Source organism: Hyperolius riggenbachi, chromosome 8 (genome assembly GCF_040937935.1).
Source record: "Hyperolius riggenbachi isolate aHypRig1 chromosome 8, aHypRig1.pri, whole genome shotgun sequence".
NCBI lineage: Eukaryota > Metazoa > Chordata > Amphibia > Anura > Hyperoliidae > Hyperolius > Hyperolius riggenbachi.
In genome coordinates, this window is record NC_090653.1 from 34,416,966 (window position 1) to 34,437,433 (window position 20,468).

Consider the following 20,468-nt stretch of genomic DNA (forward strand, 5'->3'; position numbering starts at 1 on the left):
GTTCTAGAGTCCAGCAGTTAAATCTGGGCAAGGACACTATTTGCATGGAGCTAAGATCTATGTAAGGATCCAGAGACAGTTTCTTTAGTTTCTGACCCTGTGATTACTGTTACCCAAACACAATTATCACAGAGTCAGAATTGCTCGAGCCCTTGGGGAATGGGGAAAAGGGGGGGAAGGATTGGGGATTCTCTTGTTGGTGCTAAGGGAGTTAAAGGACCGCTATTGGAAGCAAAATGTAACATTTAAATTACAGGTACATGTGTAATACTTGTACATATAAAATGTACATTAGCCCCAAAGTAAAATGAGCTATAAATAACTTTTCTTCTATGTCTCTGTCATTGTGTGTAACAAAAAGCTGACAGATCTGACAGGTTTTGTACTAGTCCATCTCCTCACGGCATTATTCTCATGGTTTGTTTGTTTATTTGTTTGTATGTTTTTTAATTTGTTTAAAGGACTTACGAGGCCAAGATTTGATAAAAAAAAATAAAAAAAGTTAGCTACCTGCGTCAGCTTGTAAGGCACGGAGGACGCCATCCGCGCCCTCCGTGCCGCTCCGCCGGGTCCCCACCGCTCAATAGCCCCCCGAACGGTCCCCGACCACGCGGCCCGGGTCGGGCTCTCCAGCCTGTACAAAGATGGCAGCCGGAGCTGGCCGCGGCTGCGCAGTACGCATAGCCGTGAGTGCGGCTGCGCAGCTCTAAGGCCAACCCCCCGATCCACGCTACAAGAAACAGGAAAATTATAATACTTACCTAACGGTAATTTTCCATTCCTGGTGTTTCCCCATGGCAGCATACTAATGGGTAAAGTCCCGCCCCCTTTACCCCATGCAGGACGTCCCAAGATGTTAAAAGCCCTCCCCTTTGCCTCCTACCCCATTCTTTGTGACTATTACGAGCCGAAAGTTTTAGGGTGGGCCCGTATGCTGCCATGGGGAAACGCCAGGAAAGGAAAATTACCGTTAGGTAAGTGAAAGGAAGTGGTCACTTTACAGACCCACTGGACCTTCAGTGATGACCTAGAAAACCTAGAAATAATACTCTGTGATTTCTATACCAGTACTGGCTTTGAATCAGCTGGTCAGCCACAATAAGAGACACACAGACAGGTTGTGGTTGCCAAACAGATTAATTATTGCCTTTGAATCATTATATTTATACAGTAATTTGTACATCCTGCGCAAACTCAGTAGACATAGAAATTCCAGCAATATTTACATAATACATGATTTAAATGAGAGAATTTTCCCAGCAAAAACTCATGACATTTCTCTGCAGGTGCTGGGTGACAGTTTTAGGGTGGCAAATAAGAAGTTTCCTGTAAGTAGAAGAGATGAACAAAGATAGAACAAAATTGGGGAAGTGAGAATGCAGTGTAGCATGACAGGTTCAGTCTTCAAGATCTGGCTAAACTAAAAGCTTGCTACAATATATATATGGATCCTAAGATGGCTGCAGAGAAGACAAAATGGATGCTGACAGTGTATATACTTATGCATAAAATTCCTTACAATTCCCTCCTTTTTAGACATTTTCCGAAGGAAAAATGGCTACACAGACTATGCTAGTATCGTCCCCCAAGGATTAGTATCCTGGGGGATGCCAATCTAATTGTATCTTTATGAAAAAAGATAATCATATCAATGTCACTTATTTAGTCTTATACAGAGCTACCATATCAGTGGGCAAAATTCTGGTCACAGTCCTCCGATGCGATAATGGACATAACATGAAAAGTTGTCTGTACTTCTCTTTCCTGATGTAATCTAACAAAAATCTTATGCATACTGCATGTGAGGGTACACTCATGTGTATAATCTTAGCCTGCAGCAGGAATATTTCTCTCAGATCAATACAAGAAAAAACTAACTTAGCCTGCACTTATTCCAAGAGAAACTTCCATCTGCTCTTGTCTAGAAAAGGACTTTTCTAAATACTAGGCCTTAGGTCGGCCAAGGTCAAAAAACCCTTATGATAGCAACTAACGCATGCATAAGGTGGCTATATTTGTGAGAGGGTGGTCTTGACTTTACAATTTAGTTTACAACCCATTTGTGAGGCATGGCAGACCTCCGACCCTCCATCAGCCACTGTACTCCAAACTATCTTTGTATCCTTTACTCTAGGTCACACACTCCTGTTAACCCAGGGAGTGGACATCAACCCAACTACAATCATACTCAGGCCTTAATGCCCCGAGTACAGAGGCTGAGATCAGAAATACAGGAGTACTGCCAGAACTCACCAAGCAGGTCAAACCGTAGCTACAGGCCTCAGTCCAGGACACATTTGTGAAAGGGAATACAGATCACAGCAGAAATCTAGGGAATAAGGCTACATGAGATCCTCAACATCTCTGGCCTTCCAACTATCCCATACTAAATATACCAATCCGGTTGCCCAAGGCAACTGTGGTGCTGCGAAATTGTAGTCCATTGCACCAATCATACTGACCAAAATCCTGTTATGCTTGTTCAGACAAACAGATATAACTCTGATTTAACAAGGAAAGGGAATGTTAGCTAATTGACGTTTTACCACAGTAGTAGTAAATATCTATACAGACACACTACAAATCAAAGCAGAAAAAGATGTAACTAATAGCAACCGCTGCCATAGATACTCTTTCAAGGTCAGGACTAACGGGACAACTGTAATGATGGCTACCTTCAGATTTGACTATACTAGAAGGATTCTGCTAATTAAACATATGAGCACTCACCAATTATACTCACAATCAGGATAGGACAAAATATAATACTCTAGCAAAACTTAGCAAGACAATTATGGCCAACTTGAATCTACCAAAGACCAAGGTACCAGAAATAGGAGACTTGTACCCTGAAAATTGCCCACTGAGATCAGGTCTGCTGAATTATATGTGTAGCAACACGTATGCACATGTATGTAGATATATATATTTTTCTATCTGATGAATATACAATTTTATAGTTATCTGGGTTGAAGAAAGAGGTGTGTACATAACATAACACACCACACCGGCCCATTTCACTGCTGGTCCAGAGGAAGGCGAAAAACCCTTGTAAGGCATAGTGTATTTAGCCCCAAAAAGGGAAAATTCCTTCCTGACCCCAAAATGGCAATCAGAAAAAATCCCTGGATTTATCAGCATTTGGCCTTATTTAGTAATTGAGATATCTGCTCATTACATGTCAACCCATTATATAACTTACAAAAACCCTAATTCTAATTTTTACTTGAAAAATGATATAACAAAATAAAGGCTTTTACTATTCAGAAAGCATTAACCCATAATGTGACTTACAACTAGCTCTCTTTCTATCATATCCTTAATATAGTGACCCACCCCTCATAGCAGCTGATTCAATCATTGATCCAAGATCGGCATTAAAAATATCCAATCCTTGATCAGACAAGTGAACTCTATCCGGGCGGAATAAATTAGGCCGGGAACCCTCAAGCTTATTATGCCAATAAGAAAAACCCCTTATAGCTGGCAGGGATCTAGATAATGCCCTATTAATGAATGTCTTAATGGCCCTTAATCTATCTTGGGGAAAAATCCACACCCGTCTGGGAATGATTTCAGAAAAAACCAACACACATTGGGGAATGATCTCATGAATGCGCATAAAATCATATTTCATGCGGTGTAACAAATCAATAGTGTTAGCTTTACCCACGTCGTTCCCACCCAAGTGACAAATAAGAATGTCTGGCATAGGAAATTTCCGCATTAAAGAAGTAACCCTACCAAAAACCATATTCCAAATCATCCCTCTAATACTGAACCAATAGATCATGAAGTTATTTCTAGATAACCCAAGGTTTTCCCCATAGTCACTATTAGTAGCTTTTCTACGAGCCCAATACACATAAGAATGTCCCACAATCCATACAGTCTTCCTGGGTCTGGGATCCAGATCTTGTTCCATTCTTCAATCGATGGCACACGCAACTATGAAACTGATGAAAAAGTCTCTTTTTGGGATTCAGGCCTTAGTCGAATTTTTCACCCAAACCAGTGGATCCAATAGAAAATCCTTCTGTGAGAATAGACTCAGGATAGCCTCAGACTCCCTCTGGATGGATGACTTCCGGATGGCTCTGGTCAGGTAGTCAACCCTTATCCTCCTCAGGATAGATGTCTGGCAAGTTGTTTCTGAAAGAATAAAGAGACATGTGCGAGCATCAGGTTTTTCCCAAAAAATCCAATAAGTCATTTATTTTTCCTAGTAGTTGTAATACTAATAGGATTCATACTCTCTACCATGAACTTCAAAACATACTTAGCGGATCTTTCTATGACCCTAGCGGATCTCTCGCAATACCCCGTTCGCATGACGTCATGTCGCTGTACCCGTGCGAGTATGTGACTCCATACATGGCAGAGAGGATAAATTCCCAATGAATTTTTACACCATAATGAATTCTCATTTTTCATTTTTCCATTACCAGTCACACTCTCATTCCATCATACCTTCCACAAACAATAGCGATGTATTTAAAGAGCTTAGGTGGCCCTAGTGCAATATCTACCTCACTACCCCTTCTTACTACACCACTGCATGAAACAGATCACTAGGCCTGGGCAGGGCGGGCTCTTTTCCCCTCTTTGACCATACATTAAAGTTATTTTAATGTCTGGTCAGAGTCAGAGTTAGCAAAAAGGCTATATGGCAGGGTTACAGTAAAGTGAAACAGTGGCCAGCACTGTCTCCCTGTAGTAGGGTTGGGTCCCCTTTTAGATTTAAAGCTGCAGACATACACAGAACATTTATAGTGTCCTTTTCCACATAGTGCGCTTTAAGATACTATACCTATGGTTGTCCCCGAGACACACTTCTATAGGTACATATACAAAAGACAGCACTACAGAGGCTAGGCTAAGGCCTCCTTACTAAACAGACACTGAACTACAGATCAAGCAGAACTGAAATTAAAAATCTTGTCAAAAGTACAGCTTCTAATCATTACACTATAAAACAGTGTATTTTTTTCCTAGAGTCTTTAGAACAGTGAAAAGCCCATAAAATAACTGTCATATTAACATCAAATGATTCTGCAGTTTGTAAAAAAAAACTCAAGCAAACTAAAATATTTTTTCCAAGGCCCTGCCTCCATCTATGTGCCTCCGTCCACTTCCCAGCAACATGTATCAATCTAGAACATTGGTATGCTGATAAAAGGCGGACAGAAGTGGACAGACGGAAACAAGACCCACGGATGGAAAAATGTTCTCATTTTCCCATGCTGAGTGTAAGGACTTTGGGCTTACAAAAACCCATATATTCTTACTAAAAACACGAGTGACTTTAGAGTCAGAGCTTTAAACAGCTCTCCGCTAATATATTTGTCATTAATTACATACACACAAAGATGTTGTGTCACCCGGAGAGGAGATATTAATTTAAAGGAGATGGATTTATGAACAGGAAGAGGGGTTATTAAGGTCAAAAAACCCCACTATTGGAAAAGAATTCCCATAATCTAAAGGGTGACATGAAATAAACAGCAAGTGTGACCCAGAACTACACACGTGATCTTAATTGACCTAAAACTATATACCTGTCCTGACTATTTAATATGTCCTCAATGTTTTCCATAAATATTCCCAAATGAATATGGCTTTCACAGTTTCACAATATCCACTAAAATATAGTACAAACAGTATACAATGCATCATTATCTTTCAAGAGTTGCATGACATTTAGAAATATTGAAGTTACAATAACTGTGCTTTATCAGAGTGGCTTTGGAGGAGGAGCAAGCTGAGAGAATTCGTTCAACTGGGTGACCAGGCCAGTGAAGAATTAAATTAGACACAGTTTAGTTACAACAGCAAGTAATACTTCAACAATGAGTTGCAAACAGCAAGTAATACTTCAACAATGAGTTGCAAACACCATACACCCTAACAACTATGATACAATATTCAAGAAGGAACTTATTCATGGAGAACTCTTGAGTAAATCATTTGAATCTATATGCTTCAAAGTTACAGGCTATATAAATTCTGTCCAAATATGAACATTATTCTATCAAACTTATGGCAAACTACCATGCCATGGGGAAATGATTTAACTCTACTCACTTGTATAAGTCTGGGTGACAAACGCCATTACTCAATTAATCCACTTTAGACTAAGGGAATTGGGTTGTACTAAAAACTCAATTCACTTTACACTATGAAACTAAGGTAACACGGTGACGTAGAAGCCAGTGCTCTCGCCTTGCAATGTTACCCAAATCTCTGACTGGTCAATATCTGCATGGAGTCTGCATGTCCTCCTCATGTCTGCATGGGTTTCCCCCATGCACTCAGTTTCCTCACCAAAAAAAAAACCCACAGACAAATCAACCGGCTTCCTTCCAAATTGGCCCCAAACTATGATATATGATTTCACTATACTACCTATGAAAAAATATCAGAACCCCTTTTGGACATGTATAAAAACTCCAAAAATCTATTCTGCAATATGGGAAACTTCATTCACATAGATATGGACCTGGGTGACAGTTGGTATCAATTAATCTAAGGACACTAGGTTTCAGGAAAAAAATCATTCTCAAAAAACTTCCTATACTAGACTTTTGGACTTATTTAAAGACTGCCACGTGTGTAGTGAACACAGAAGCAGGTATATTAAGGAATGATAGGGACAAAACTTTATTAAACTCTAACATCTAACTAAGAGAAACCTAAGATGTTGTTTAGATAAATATGACAATTAAATTACATCTTAAACATTACGTATTCAGAAAAGCTTTTCAACTGCACTTTCATTTTCTTCAACAGGAAAAAAAATGACAACTAATACGTTTAAGTTACTTCCTCATTTTACTGCTGGTGGCATAGTTTCCCCAGAGAGAGAGAGAGAAAAAAAAACCCCACCTTTTAAAAAATGACATTTAACCCTTTTTTTTTCCAGACTCTGCCACTATCAAAAATATATCCGTATATATGCAGAAATACCTGATATTTCTCCATAGCTACGGACACATATGTTTCTTAATTAATCTAATGTTTTAATGTTAGACCCCATTAGATTAAAAAGCACTACTTTTTACTTCCTCATTTTATTTTGCTGTCACTGACTGATTCAGAGGAGGAACCCACGCAGATGTAGGCGGGCGCAGATTAGATCCCTTAAAAATGACGTGTGCTAATTTTTAACCCTTTCAAACTTAAAGGAGAATTCTAACTACGGGCCCTGGTGTAGATTTTACATCAGCCCCCCCCAAGAACTCTATACAGGGCAATTGATACAGCGTGCCAAAACTTACCAAAGACATTTAGAGTGTCAGGGGTGCAAGGAGGGGATTGGGACACACTGGCAACAGTGTGTTAAAGACTACTATTGTTCAGGACCAATAGAGGGCTAATACTGTGATAGAAGGTGGAACCTTCAGGGCCCTTGTGGACCAAAGGCATGGGTACGGTCAGTACTTCTGTACCCCTCCCCCCTATTGCTACGTCCCTGCGGTTTTCATCTCTCTATTATACATCACAAACATGCACTCAATACAATCTCCCAATTTACACACATATGTGTCAGGTTGTGAATACATTATGATACATGTTATTACATAATTAGATCCTAATTTACAGGAAACTATAGGAATAGGGACATACGGGAAACTATTACATCACTATATTTCTGAGATGTTTCTTTTTACAGAAAAGCTTATTTTACATGACCCATGGATAGTTCAGATAATTTTAATGATCGGTCATCACAAAAACCCAGTACAAACAGACATTTTCCAAAGGTGGCGTCTGAAACCAGTTTGTACGTACATTGAATTTATACTGGCGATTTCAGTAACTGACCGCTCTTATCCGAATCCCATGTGTGTTATTAATATTAATTTTACTAATCCTCTCTCAGAAATACAGTGAGAATCTTATACTTTCTTGGCCATTTATTCAGGTTACTGTATTAGTAGAGAAATATATTATTGAAGTCTAGGGATTCTTATATCCTTATTCAAGTCTAGGGATTCTCTTTAAACCCAAACACAATACAGTGGAGCCAAATCACTCTATATAATGATTTGGACTTGAAGTTCCACACAAATACCAACAAATTATCTTATACTTCTATGCAACAGATAAGATAAGCAGACGACCAGACAAACATATATTAGAAATCACAAAGTATTTGAACCCACATAATCAATATACTGTGGCGACTATCTAAACCTTTATTCTTACCAAAAGAAATCATTTCTAATTCCTTACCAAAAGGAACTCTTTCTTTCCTGAAGAAATTACTACTGAGTTGATCAGACCCAAATAGACAAATTAGATTTTCCCAAAAAATCTAACACCCAATTCATTCAGACTTTTACCTAAAAAGTCCGAAAATTTTAAAATTTAGACTTACCAAAAGTCAATAAATTTAGACTTACCAAAAGTCAAACCTATTCCCTATTCCTATTACCTGTCATCCCTCTCCCCCTTTTTTTTTTTTTTTTTTTTTTTTTTTTTTCCTAAATTAAGGTCTATATATTATACTATACTATCAAAATGTTAGACCCCAAGTCTGAATACTATTCAAACCCCCGAGTTGCCTGCTTCGACACCCACAACAATTCATATAAGTAATAAACAGTCTTCAATCAAGATAAAGACATAATTAGTACTTACATGAGGTGAGGCGTTCGAAGAATCCCAGGACGAGAACCCCAGCTGAAAGGAAGTGGTCACTTTACAGACCCACTGGACCTTCAGTGATGACCTAGAAAACCTAGAAATAATACTCTGTGATTTCTATACCAGTACTGGCTTTGAATCAGCTGGTCAGCCACAATAAGAGACACACAGACAGGTTGTGGTTGCCAAACAGATTAATTATTGCCTTTGAATCATTATATTTATACAGTAATTTGTACATCCTGCGCAAACTCAGTAGACATAGAAATTCCAGCAATATTTACATAATACATGATTTAAATGAGAGAATTTTCCCAGCAAAAACTCATGACATTTCTCTGCAGGTGCTGGGTGACAGTTTTAGGGTGGCAAATAAGAAGTTTCCTGTAAGTAGAAGAGATGAACAAAGATAGAACAAAATTGGGGAAGTGAGAATGCAGTGTAGCATGACAGGTTCAGTCTTCAAGATCTGGCTAAACTAAAAGCTTGCTACAATATATATATGGATCCTAAGATGGCTGCAGAGAAGACAAAATGGATGCTGACAGTGTATATACTTATGCATAAAATTCCTTACAGTAAGTATTATAATTTTCCTGTTTCCCTGGTGTTTTCCATGGCAGCATACTAATGGGCCTTAACTAGAAGAAAAGAAGGGTGGGTTCAAACGAAAATTGCTTTGCACACTGATAATTTAATAATAATAATATCATAAAGTAACATACAAATATAATGAAAATCAAACTGCAGAGGGCACAGTGGAGGAAATTACAGTCTTTACAAAGTCCACTGGAGTTAAGTTGCTGGGTCTATACAATAATGCTTTATGAATGTATGCCCCGATGCCCAATTTGCTGCTTTACATACATTTTGTAAGGAAACTCTCCCTAAAGCGGCCCAGGAAGAAGAAATACTTCTCGTTGTATGGGCCCCAAAGTCCTGTGGTGGCTGTAAGCCTTTGGCTTTATAAGCCATTTGAATTATGTCTACTATCCATCGTGCCAAAGTTCTGGTGGACGCTGTTTTACCCTTCCTGTAACCGGAAGGTATAACAAATAAGCATTCTGAGTTTCTAAATGATTCTGTTACTTGCAGGTATGACTTTACTGTAGAAGGAAGATCCAGAGGGTGTAATCTTGTATTATCCTCCTGAATCCTGAAACTTGGTAGGACCCACTCTTGGTTCAGATGAAGTATCGAGGTGACCTTTGGCAGAAACCTTTGAATTGGGTAAAGCACCAATCTATCATTGTAGAAAGTTAAGTATGGCTCCTTGCAACCTAGGGCTTGAATCTCCGAGATTATTCTCCCAGATGTTATCGCTATAAGGAAAACTGCTTTTTTAGACAAATTTTGTATTGAAATAGTTTCAGGACACATAGACTGATGGGATGATAAGAAATCCAAGACCATGGGTAGATCCCATTTTGGAAAATGTGTCCTTATCGGTGGTCTTAATTTAATTGTTGCTTTGAAGAACTGAATTATTAAAGGATTGGAGGCCCATGGGACTCCGGAAAAAGATGAGATTGCAGGAACGTGGCTTTTTAGAGTAGCATAAGCCAATCCCATCTGAAGCCCTTTTTGAAGGAATGACAGCAACTGGGCTACCGTAAAGTTGTGTGTGGAGAATCCGGAATCTTTCGCAAAGTTTGCAAAGGCCTTCCAGACTCTACTGTATGACTTAATTGTATTTTCTTTCCTTGAAGAAATTAATGTCTCTACTACTTCCTCTGAACAACCTACTGATCTTAGTCTACATTTTTCAAATTCCACCCCATCAAGTGCAGACGAAGGGGATTGTGATGTATCATTGTTCCTTGACACAGGAGATCTGACAGCTGGGGAAGTGGAATTGGATGTTGAGTACTGAGTTGCAGCAGAAGCGGAAACCAGGGTCTCCTGGGCCAGAAAGGCAGAACTGCAATGCAGGTGGCTTTTGTTGACTTCATCTTTATCAGAAATCTGTATATTAGGGGAATTGGGGGAAAAGCATACATCATGTTGAAATCCCACAATTGGACCAGAGCATCCACTGCCATCGACTTCGGGTCCGGATATCTGGAGAAGTAATTCTGAAGTTTGTGGTTCTTGCTGGAAGCAAACAGATCCACCTCTGGATAACCCCATCTCTCTACTAGGAGATTGAATGCTGATTGGTGGAGAGACCATTCTGTATTGCTGAAGTGGTTCCTCGACAGAAAATCTGCCTGATGGTTCTGACTCCCTGGAAGATATAAGGCTGATACATTCATCAGAAATTATTCCGCCAGTTCCATGATCGGGGTCACTTCCCGTAAAAGGGTTATACTGTGCGTCCCCCCTTGCTTCTTTATGTAAGCCACCGCTGAGATATTGTCCATCCTGAACAACACCGATTTTCCTTTTAACCAGGGGAGAAAATGCAATAAAGCCTGGTGGGCAGCTCTGAGCTCTAGGACGTTTGAAACTATATTTTCCGCTGTAGTTTCCCACGCGCCCTGGGCAATTCTTGTGTTGTATACTGCTCCCCAACCGGATTGACTGGCATCTGTAGTTATCATCTCCCAAGTAGGGAGAATTAGAGAGTGACAATTGAGCAGATTCTTCCTCTCCATCCACCACCGAAGGGAATGACTTACTTCTGCTGGAATATATATCTTCTGTAGGAAAGATTTTTCCGTCAAACTGAGCAAAAAATTCTGCTGAAAAGGGCGTAGATGCCAGTGGGCCCATTTCACCATGGGAATCGTCGAAGACATCAGGCCCAGAATCTGCATACATAACTTTGCTGTCATGCACCTTTTCCGGACTATTGTCTTTATGCTGCTTTGTATCTTTTGTAACTTCTCTTGAGGAAGGGATATCGTGCTTTCCCGAGTATCGAACAGAGCTCCGAGAAATATCATCATCTGAGTAGGAATCAGCTGACTTTTTGTATAGTTTACTATCCACCCGAAAGCCTCCAGTGTGTCTATTACCTTTTTCTGATGCTGTAATAGAGTTTTTGCTGAAGACGCCAAAATCAGTATGTCGTCTAGATAATGCATTATTCGTACTCCTTGAACTCGAATGTAGGCGATGACAGCAAGTAACACCTTTGCGAAGGTCCTTGGAGAGGTAGATAGACCAAAAGGTAAATAGACGAACTGTAAGTGCAAATTTCCTATAGCGAAGCGTAGACATTTTTGAAATTGTGGGTGGATGGGAATATGGAAGTAAGCGTCCCTTAGGTCCACTGAGCACATCCAGTCTCCTGGTTGAACTGCTAATGTGATGGAGTGAAGACTTTCCATCTTGAATTTTGGCAGGAAGATGAACTTGTTTAAACTTTTTAAGTCTAAAACCGGTCTGAGGTCCCCCGTCTTTTTCTTTATCAAAAACATGGGAGAGTAGAATCCTCTTCCTATATCTGTTTGGGGAACTTGAATTACTGCTCCCTGTTTTAGTAGTTTTGAGACATAGTCTATCATGGTTAATAATTTTGTCTTGTCTTTCGGAATTGTAGTTCTCACAAATTTGTTTTGAGGTGGCGTATCTTTGAACAACCACTGATGGCCGATTGAAATTGTTGAAGTAATCCATTTGTTTGCGATCAGTCCCGCCCAGATTTCTGTGAAGTGGGCCAACCTTGCTCCTACTGGCAATGTCTGGACGGGCCACGTTTCAAAAAGACTTCGTCTTATCTGACAGATTAGTAGTAGCTCTGTTTCTATTCATTTTCCCAAAAGAGGATTGGTTACTCTTCCAAGACCTTTTATACTCTCTTCCTGGCCTGTAAGATTTGGCTTCGCTAAATCTAGACTGGGTCTGTTTTCTAAAAGGAATGAACCCTTGTCTTCTATAGCGCCGGTCTTGCGGTAGAAAACCGGACTTGCCACCGGTCACCCTGGCTATCGCATTTTCCATTTTCTCCCCGAACAGTCTCTTACCGTCGTATGGAATTCTCGACCAATTTTGCTTGGAGTTGGGGTCTGCTGCCCAGGGTTTTAGCCATAAGGACCTTTTCGACATGATCGAATAAAGCATGGACCTACTGGCTGATCTGACCTCATCTACACTAGCTGTACCCACGAAATCTGACGTGATCTTCAGGTCTTCCAACATAGAAATAATAGACTCTCTACTACGCCCATTGCGAGCTGCTCTCTGAATATCCGAGACCCAAACTCTCATTGCTTTTGCTACTGATGTTAATGTTACTCCTGCCCTGGAAGCTTCACCTGCTGATGGATAAGATCTTCTTAAATCTGTATCGATTTGTCTGTCCATAACATCTTTGAATACGGCCGCATTTTCCATTGGAAGAGTTACGTTTCTGACTACTCTCATTAAGGAGGCGTCTACTTCTGGATTATTTTGGAATAAATACAACTCCTCTTCCTCCATCGGATACAGTTTTTGGAAACGGTTTTTGAAGGACGGCTTCTTTACGGTTTTCTCCCACTCTTGTAAGGTAAGCTCCCTTATTTCTTCCATTAGTGGAAAAGCTACTGTTTTCTTGTTTAGATGCTTATAGTATCGTCTTCTTTTCTCGTTTGAGGATTGTTCCTCCTCCCATTCAATCGCTTCCTTTACCTGTGTAATAAATGATGGAATGAGTTTGAAATCAAAACCCTCAGATTCATCCTCTGACCCTTCCGTATCCGAGAATGAGTCTATTGATTCTGGCGATGCAGGTGTGGATGTACTGGGACCTGGTGAACGTCTTCTTAGAGATAACTCTGAGACTGTATCCTTTACAACTTGCTTTATAAGGGAGGAAACTTCTCTATCCTCTCTTGCTATGTCCAGGTGGCATAATTCGCATACTTTCTTGTTAGGAAGGGGTGTTCTTCCGCATATCCAACAATCTTTAATTATCTCCTTAGGTCGTACTCCCTGAGCAGAGAAACTTGACTGTTCACTGGAAGAGGACATTCTAGCGTTTAGTTCCTTATCCGCACGATTGCTTGGACCTGGCGAACAAGATTTTAATCGTTGTCTGTCTTTGGATTTGGATCTGGAACGAGACCTTTCCGCTTGTTTCTCTGGCTTAGAGTGATCCTCTTTACTAGGTGGAACAGGCTTCTTAATGGATGATTCTCTTGCTTGTTTATCTTCCCCTTCTTTGCCAGACCTGTGAAGAAGGAGTATCCTTTTAAGTCACTCTCCTCTTCCACTCTTTTCTAAAAACAATACTCACCCTGTCTTACCTATTTGATTTTGTTTTTGATTTTGATTTTTCTTGTGAATGCTCTCTCTTCTTCCCCATAGCTGCAGCTGAAATAACAATATAGTAGTATAATAATACCAGCGAAAAACAAAAGGATACTGTCTAATCCTCAATGTGCCTAGAGAATGATAACAACTGCTGAGGCTTACCGCTATAGAATGCCAATAGACAAAAAAGACGATCTGTCCTCCTGACCAGCTGCCTCCCCGCGCGCCGGAATCCCTGAAAGCATGTGAGCGGAGAGGCAGCCGGAATTTAAACTTGTCAACCTTGTGACGTCACATCCTGTCCATTCCCTGACAAAAAATGGACGCTATTATACTTCCGCCCCACTCCCTAGCGAAGCGCCTCCACTGCGCACGCGTACAGTGACGCCAGCGGCTCTCAACCCGGAAATGGAGCCGAACAACTTCTCCAAACAACTCCGTAATAACTGCGGAAAAGAATACAAAATTTAATCATATAATTCGACGCAGATCATCGCTTGCATACCAAAAAAAAACTCAGGTAAGAGACAGAAAGGCTATACCTAACTATAAACTGTATGGTTGAATCCAAACATAATGTCAGCTGAGCTGCTCAGGGGGCCACCATATCAATGTATGTAGTGTGGCACACAGGACCACCCCGACTAAGGGGTCTTTTTTTTTTTTTTTTTTACCCGGAGAGAAGCCAGAGGGGTTCTGTGCCTTATTGGAGAATTTATCAGCCTAAGACACAGACTTCAGTAGGAGAGTGTGAACCTACTGGATACCGCTGATGCGGAGGTAAGACATCTCAGGACATCTGCTTGAGGCGAGGAAAAATTTTAGAATGGGGTAGGAGGCAAAGGGGAGGGCTTTTAACATCTTGGGACGTCCTGCATGGGGTAAAGGGGGCGGGACTTTACCCATTAGTATGCTGCCATGGAAAACACCAGGGAAACAGCCTGTTACGTGGATCGGGGAGTTGGCCTTAGGCCCGGTTCACACTTGCGGTTGCTATCCGGAATCGCCGTGCCGGAGCCGTGCCGGAGCCGGACCGCATGCGGACCGGATGAAACGGACGCACGGCATAGCAATGAAAGTCTATGCGACCGTTCACATGCGTCCGTTTCGTCCGGACCGGAGCCGGACCGGATCCGGACTCCGGCGTCCGTTCCAACATGCGCTATTTTTTGGTCCGGCTGGTCCGGCTGACGTATCCGGACCGGAGCCGGAATGTTGCATCCGGCCAATGGAAACCAATGAGAACCGGAGAGCGCACAACACACTGGCTATAAAAACCGGATGTTGTACCACACTTCCTATGCTGACTCTATGGTATGGTGGCCATTTTGGATGGGGACCACATGGCACCAGCGTTCACAGAGTGGAGCAGCACTGACTTCATGCTGGAGCTCTTTGGCAGCAATATGGAGCAGGATCTGTCTGATAGCGAGGGGGTGAGGCCCTACACATCAGAAGACCTCATCCTACAGGTGCAGCAGGTACCAGCCCTGTGGGACAAGGGGGATGCGGACCACAGCAACATCAAAAAATGCAGAGGCCTGTGGAAAAAAATTGCCAAGCTGTATGTGGAGGACTTTGAGAACTTGAGCAAGAGACAGCAAGGCACAGAGGGTATGTTGACTAGAAGTTTTTTGGGGGGGCTTGTGGTTTAAGCTTGTGATGTATTCCACTTTTGCTATGGATTTGTGTCACCCACGTGTTGCCCACCCACCTGTTCCCCACCCACCTGTACCCCACCTGTGATGTATCCCACCTGTGCTGTATCCCACCCACCTGTGATGTACCCCACCTGTGCTGTATCCCACCCACCTGTGATGTACCCCACCTGTGCTGTATCCCACCCACCTGTGATGTACCCCACCTGTGCTGTATCCCACCCACCTGTGATGTACCCCACCTGTGATGTATCCCACCCACCTGTACCCCACCTGTGATGTATCCCACCCACCTGTACCCCACCTGTGATGTATCCCACCCACCTGTACCCCACCTGTGATGTATCCCACCCACCTGTACCCCACCTGTGATGTATCCCACCCACCTCTACCCCACCTGTGCTGTATCCCACCCACCTGTACCCCACCTGTGATGTATCCCACCCACCTCTACCCCACCTGTGATGTATCCCACCCACCTGTACCCCACCTGTGATGTATCCCACCCACCTGTACCCCACCTGTGATGTATCCCACCCACCTCTACCCCACCTGTGCTGTATCCCACCCACCTGTACCCCACCTGTGATGTATCCCACCCACCTCTACCCCACCTGTGCTGTATCCCACCCACCTGTGATGTACCCCACCTGTGATGTATCCCACCCACCTGTACCCCACCTGTGATGTATCCCACCTGTGCTGTATCCCACCCACCTGTGATGTACCCCACCTGTGCTGTATCCCACCCACCTGTACCCCACCTGTGATGTATCCCACCCACCTGTACCCCACCTGTGATGTATCCCACCCACCTGTACCCCACCTGTGATGTATCCCACCCACCTGTACCCCACCTGTGATGTATCCCACCCACCTGTACCCCACCTGTGATGTATCCCACCCACCTCTACCCCACCTGTGATATATCCCACCCACCTCTACCCCACCTGTGATGTATCCCACCCACCTCTACCCCACCTGTGATGTATCCCACCCACCTCTACCCCACCTGTGATGTATCCCACCTGTGATGTATCCCACCCACCTGTACCCCACCTGTGCTGTATCCCACCCACCTGTGATGTACCCCACCTGTGATGTACCCCACCTGTGATGTATCCCACCCACCTGTACCCCACCTGTGATGTATCCCACCCACCTGTGATGTATCCCACCCACCTGCGATGTACCCCACCTGTGCACATAAAACATACACAATGACCAATTATTATACATCAATTTATTGTAAAAAATTAATACATTTAAAATCACTCAAAAACTTGAAACTCCAAAATAAACACATTTCAACAAAACATATTAAAAACCAAACATTCACCCTCGTCCTGGTGGTGTGGTAAAATAAAGTCTCAGTTGGTCCCTGTTCCGCAGTGACACTACCCTTGGCCTGGTTGCATACCTCCGCAGGGGCATTAGTGGAAGCACATTCGGGGGTTCCGGAGTCTCTCTTTCCTCCTGCCGCACAAAGTTGTGGAGGATGCATGCTGCCTTCACCACGACAACTGCGTTGCCCGGTTTTAGCAGCATGGGCGTGTGGAACACCCTCCACTTTGACACCAGGATCCCAAATGTGCACTCCACCATTCTCCTTGCACGGCTCAACCGAGCATTGAAGTTTAGTTGGCTGGCATCAAGTCCCCTGTCTGGGTACGGACGCATTACATGGTCGGACAGGGCGAAGGCCTCGTCCCCCACAAACACATAGGGGTAGGCCGGTGCCCTTGTCCCAGGCCAGGGTCTGTCACGGGGGAGACGCAGTCTGCCTTCCTCCATCAGCCGGCAAAGGGTCGTACGCTGGAAAATTCCAGAGTCATTGGAACTACCGTACGACCCCACATCCACGTACACAAACTTGTAGTCCGCATCTGCCACTGCCATTAGAACAATGCTGAAGTATTTTTTATAGTTGAAATAATGGCTGCCACTCCCCACGGGTTTCTGAATCCGGATGTGTTTCCCATCCAGTGCGCCAACACAATTAGGAAACTTGCACTCGGTCCAGAAGCCCTGGGCGATCTCCTCCCATTTCGTGGTGTCCGGCACAGGCATGTATCTGGCCCTCAGTCGCGTCCAAAGGATCCTCGAAGTCCTCACGACGATGCCTGCCACCGTGCTCTTCCCAATACGAAATGTGACATGTAGCGATGTATATGTTTGTCCAGTTGCGATGTACCTACAAGAGAAATAATCGAAATCAATTTTTCATGTCGTTACAGGAGAAAGGTTCAAGACAAGGTGGCGCAATATACGGGATGCATACGTGAAATGGCTACGGAAGAAAAAACTTGCTGAACGAAGTGGCAGTGGCGGGGGAAGGCGACAAAAAGACTACCAATTTGCCAAGCAATTGTCTTTCATCAATGCAAGCCTGGAACCTAGACTGTAAGTACCACTACTGTGGGCAGGAACTGAGAGCTCATACCATGACTTCGGCCATGTATTGCTATGGCCTCAATTCCCATGGCTAGCGAACTTTTCTCACAAGCTTTATCAAATGTTGGGTAGAAACGGTTGATAAAGTGATTGCTAGTGTTTGCTAGCTCTGTGAATTGACGCCACATGCTGTTTGGCACACCAATAAATATTGTTTTTATCTACAGGACTGAAGACAATTTGGAGCAAGAGGAACCGACCCAGGAGGCACGGTTCAGCAGTGAGGAGAGCTTGGTGGATGATGACGTCGCCGATGTAACCTATTGCCCCGAGGAGAGGCGTAGGAGGAGGGAGTCCTTAATCCCAACTCTCTCCTTTGATGATGACTTGGCAGAAGAGAGCTTGGATGTTGAGGTTGCAGGACCGAGTGTGGAAGAAGCTGAACCTCCACAATCGACCGCTATGGAAGCTCCGGGGGAACAAGAACAAAGTGAGGAGCACCGAGAGACTGCAGCACAGCCAGCGCGCAGGGCAACCCCGACACAGGCCAGAGGACGGGAAGATGCTGCCACACCACCAGTGAGAACCACCACACCAGTGAGGCGTCGAGGTACCCTCCCCCCAACAAGGAGAGAGACAGAGTCCGAGATGTCCGGGGCTGTCTCCGGACTTCTCGGGATTCTTCAGAGCCACCAAACTCTCATAACCCGGCAGTTGCAAGATGAGGACAGGGGCCACATCATGGAGCAGTACAAGTCCCACATCACTTCACTGCAATGTGAGCTCGACGCTGTACATGGGCACTACAGGGACGAGCTTAAAATGATGCATGAGATGCACAGAGGAGAAATCGACCAAATGCGTGCGCAGCATCATCAGTCGGTGGGCCAGCTGCAGAACATGATGCAGCAAATGCATCAACAAAGCAAGGAACTACTGAAATTGCAGGCACACCCGTGTTTTCACACTGTGATGTCTCTAATACCATATCTGGAAAAGGTGCCTTCCCAAAACCTGATGGCGTGCCATTCCAATTTGCTGGAGGTGATTAAACAGCACATGGACACGCCATTATTGCAACCACCAATTTTTAGACCCCCACAACCAACAGCGGTGCCCACCTGGCAATCATCACAGATGTACACCGGCTACAGAGGCAGTCAATATGGGCCACCGCTGTCAGGGTCCAGCTCATCCACGACCAGCACCCAAGAGAGTCCAGATTTCCAGGCAGCAACTCCCACCTTTTCGAGTAGTGGTGCCGATACAATTTGAAAAAAAAAGTCAAATTGTTCCTGGACATGCTCCTCTGAATACCTCCGATCCGCGGAGGAAGGATACCATCACAGGGCTTTTTAACTTTTGGTTTTGCTGGACTTGAACTTTAGGGCCTGGTGTCCCCGAAAGACACTACCTGGGTCACAACCTTGTGCCTGTTGCACTGCACCTGTAGTCCTGCACCTGTGCCTTTGATTCCTCTTGTTCCTTACTTTGTTGATCCTAATCACTTGCACAAGACCCTTTGAACCATGGATGAAGGACGCCTTGACTGGTCGGTGAGAGGCCTAGCCTTTTCACTGACCTGTGTCCTTCACCCATGGCTCAGAGGGTCATGTGCCAGTGGTTAGGTTTTTAAAGCACTTCAATTTATTAGGGCCTGGTGTCCCCGAAAGACACTACCTGGGTCACAACCTTGTGCCTGTTGCACTGCACCTGTAGTCATGCACCTCTGCCATCGGTTCCTCTTGCTCCTCACTTTGTTCTTGTTCCTAACCACTTGCACAAGACCCTTGGAGCCATGGATGAAGGACACCTTGACTGGTCGGTGAGAGGCCTAGCCTTTTCACTGACCTGTGTCCTTCACCCATGGCTCAGAGGGTCATGTGCCAGTGGTTAGGTTTTTAAAGCACTTCAATTTATTAGGGCCTGGTGTCCCCGAAAGACACTACCTGGGTCACAACCTTGTGCCTGTTGCACTGCACCTGTAGTCCTGCACCTCTGCCATCGGTTCCTCTTGCTCCTCACTTTGTTCTTGTTCCTAACCACTTGCACAAGACCCTTGGAGCCATGGATGAAGGACACCTTGACTGGTCGGTGAGAGGCCTAGCCTTTTCACTGACCTGTGTCCTTCACCCATGGCTCAGAGGGTCATGTGCCAGTGGTTAGGTTTTTAAAGCACTTCAATTTATTAGGGCCTGGTGTCCCCGAAAGACACTACCTGGGTCACAACCTTGTGCCTGTTGCACTGCACCTGTAGTCCTGCACCTCTGCCATCGGTTCCTCTTGCTCCTCACTTTGTTCTTGTTCCTAACCACTTGCACAAGACCCTTGGAGCCATGGATGAAGGACACCTTGACTGGTCGGTGAGAGGCCTAGCCTTTTCACTGACCTGTGTCCTTCACCCATGGCTCAGAGGGTCATGTGCCAGTGGTTAGGTTTTTAAAGCACTTCAATTTATTAGGGCCTGGTGTCCCCGAAAGACACTACCTGGGTCACAACCTTGTGCCTGTTGCACTGCACCTGTAGTCATGCACCTCTGCCATCGGTTCCTCTTGCTCCTCACTTTGTTCTTGTTCCTAACCACTT

General features: G+C 43.8%; 1 protein-coding gene across 1 annotated transcript in view; it reads right to left on the bottom strand.

The window, feature by feature from the left end:
- LOC137527276 (H-2 class II histocompatibility antigen, A-U alpha chain-like) overlaps positions 1 to 20,468 on the bottom strand; it is a 55,131-nt gene that overhangs the window by 12,118 nt on the left and 22,545 nt on the right. The window lies entirely within an intron of this gene.